This window comes from Hyaena hyaena, unplaced genomic scaffold (assembly GCF_003009895.1).
Source record: "Hyaena hyaena isolate Hyena2069 unplaced genomic scaffold, ASM300989v1 scaffold_1150, whole genome shotgun sequence".
Lineage (NCBI taxonomy): Eukaryota > Metazoa > Chordata > Mammalia > Carnivora > Hyaenidae > Hyaena > Hyaena hyaena.
This window is the reverse complement of record NW_024081787.1, coordinates 480,783-484,117: the sequence shown is the minus strand read 5'-3', so window position 1 is coordinate 484,117 and position 3,335 is coordinate 480,783.

Below are 3,335 nucleotides of genomic sequence, written 5' to 3'. Positions count from 1 at the left end.
CATTTTGAGTTTATTTTTGTGCATGGTGTGAGAAAATGATCTAGTTTCATTCTTCTGCATGTTGCTGTCCAGTTCTCCCAACACCATCTGTTAAAAAGGCTGTCTTTTTTCCATTGGATATTCTTTCCTGCTTTGTCAAAGATCAGTTGGCTGTATACTTTTGGGTCCATTTCTGAGTTCTCAATTCTGTTCCATTGGTCTATGTGTCTGTTTTTGTGCCATATCGTTGGTATATTTTAAATGTTTATTTTAGAAATTTCAGACAAAACTTTTTAAAAATATATAAACCACTAGATTTCCAAATAGATGTATTCCTTAGAATCATTAGCCACTGCAATAGTAGTTCTAAAACCAATTAGGTCAACCATAATGATGTTTAATTTTTAACTTACATTACTAATGAAAGACCACTAAACAATTGTTTAATAGGAAAAGAGTATTCAATTATTCACAACTTTCTTGAAATATTTCTTTATTGTTGAATGCGATTTTTGAGTGATCACTCCTCATCAAATTTGATCCAACACCGCAGAGAACTGAAAAATGTAAATTGCTAAAAATAATTATCTGTACTTATGACAAACGTTTTCTCCTGGGGGAGTAACATTCATGTACAAAAATGCACATTAGTCTAGGAAGTAAGCACTGAAAGACTTAATATAAGACACTACTGCTCATCAGTCTCTTGGTAAATCTAACCACTTTCTTATATTAGCCCAGTCAACTGGGTTACAGTTTTTTTTAACTGGCCACTGGAATATATATACACATACCGTGTACCTATTTATTTTTGTTTTCTACTTGCTATCCATTTTTCTTTGTATGCTGTGAAAATAAAATGGCAAAGGGTAAGGAAAATACTTTTAGCAGACTGGACATAGTCTGAACATAAGACACATTTCCATTTTCCTTGCCAGTGCTGAAAGTTGCAGTGAGCAAAACCTTTTCCGGATAAATCACATTGACAGTCCCTGGTGTGGAGATCGTAACAGTTTATCACTTCAGGTTGTCAGTGTGTTTGCTTCTGGGAATGAAGTAAAAGGATCAAGTTGCCCGAGATCCCCAGTGTGCTGCATCACCATCAGTGCACTCCCTTGAGCAAGCAGAATATTTGTTCTGGTATCAGCCTTGTTGGACTTCTTATTTAAGTGGGTAAATTTCAACTAGATACAAAGTGTCATCTTTATTATTCTGAATGCTAAATGTTCCCTAGAATGTTATAAAATAAATAGCTATTATGTGAAGACATTGAAACAGTAAACTAATGGTTCTTCTCCTTTTAAAGCATCACCTTATATATTTAAGCAAAATAATCAAAGTACAATAAAATAAATAGGGTAGAAAAATGAACTACTTGAAAAACAAGGAAAAGAAAGAGAAATACAAGCAATACTGCTATATATGATTAGAAACACAGCGAGTGTCTATGAAGCACATGGAATTGGTCATTGAGATCCTTGATTAGCTTTGCCCAATTGCTTGGGTGGTTGAGCAGAGAAATTTGATTGCTGATTGGGTTATCCAATCTGGTTGCTAGGATGACCTAATAACCAGACCAATCATTTTCAGTCCAGTTATTTTGATTACCCTGTGACTCAAATTGCCCATTTCATAAACTTACCCAGTGCTCAGATCTCAACTTGTAAGTGATTGAGGTGATCAGCCACATAGAAATGATCAGAGTATTCAATTTTAGAACATAAAATTGTGAATAAAGTGAGGAAATGGAAAGAATTCCTGTTCTCAAAATCTAAAAACTGATACAATGAATAACGTTTTCCCCTCATAATATAAATGTTCTCAGCATTGTTCTTATTTCTAAATTAAAATCTAGATAATCTTTTTGAAACTTTTCTAGCCGACAAAAATCAGTTATTGAAAGAAGTCAGAGAAAATGAGTTCATTTCAGTGCATATGAATGAAATGTACTGCATAATTCATTAGAGTTGAGTGGCATTATTTAACTGATTATAATTATACAACAAATTAGGTATTTGTTTAATTGAAATTTGCTCAAGGAAACATTTCACAAATTTCTTACAAATCTAGTTACTACTAATCTTCAATTGCCGTGGAATATAAAACAGCTCACCTCATATTATAGGTGTCCCACCACTTCCCCTCCATAGCTTAAATATTTAACACTTATTAATTTTTTTTCTGAAGGGATACTTAGGGCAAGAAAGATATTGTCTACAAAGACTGATTCTTATAGATTGTGCAGGCACAAATCTACCTTGTATATATTTTTATCGGCATTCCAAAAGTCAAATCACATGTTGTACTACTATATATGTTCAAGCCTAAATTTATAGATTCCTCCCCCCAAAGCTCTGAATTTGGTAGCTTTTCCTACTTAGCATAAAACCTCTTAATACATTCAGATATGCTGATACACTTTAGTCTTCTAGCTTGACAATTTATCAAGGGAATCTCTTGTGAAAGAACTTCACCTTAAACACTGCAAAATATGTTCATCTAGCAAGGCAATGTTAAAAGGTAAGAAAAATATTCTCTGTTGAATACCTTGTATTTATACCATTTGGGGTTTTGTATTTAACATTAAAAAATATATATTTTATTTATGTAACTTGTTAAAAAATTAACAAAGAAACTGAGGTACAGATAAAGAGGTAAGAAATCTTGCATTTCATTAAAAAGGAAAAAGCACTCTATGTCTTCTCTCTAGAGTTTCCTTATCCATTTCCTGGAATTATGACAAGGGAATAGTTGTAGTCCCAGATAAGTGCACAATTTACTTTCCCAATATTGCCATCCTCTTGGAGGAATGGAAAACAAACATGCAGACCACAGACTTACAATGAGCAAGTCAACAGGGAACATGAGAGAGAAACAGAAGACCAGAAAGGATGGGGCAGAAATGACAGCACCCACCCTTAACTTACTGGTTTCCTTTTATTAAAATCTACATATTCTGAGCTTACTGCTTTGACTGATAGTTCTTACTCAAAACTAGAGCTAATTTGGCAGAGACATTATCTCAGTTCAAAATTTAGGTACTGTTTTAGTTTATATACCTTCTGTCTTCACCTTAGATATAACAGAAATGCTTATTTGTAGAGAAAAAATTGTTTAAATTATTGATTGTATAACCTTTGTATAAACTTCGTTAATGCTGTTAGGATTTGAGTTTATCAGAAGTGGATTTTTCTAGCAATATTCTCAGAAATAATATCTTAGGGGTCTGGAAAAGAAGCAAATTAGGCAAAGAGAAATGTTGGGCCACAAGAGAGTCACAATGCATCACGTGACCCCACAAGAATCTGTGAACCAGGATAGCCCTTCAGAGTTATCCCAGGTGGTAAGGGGGCCAA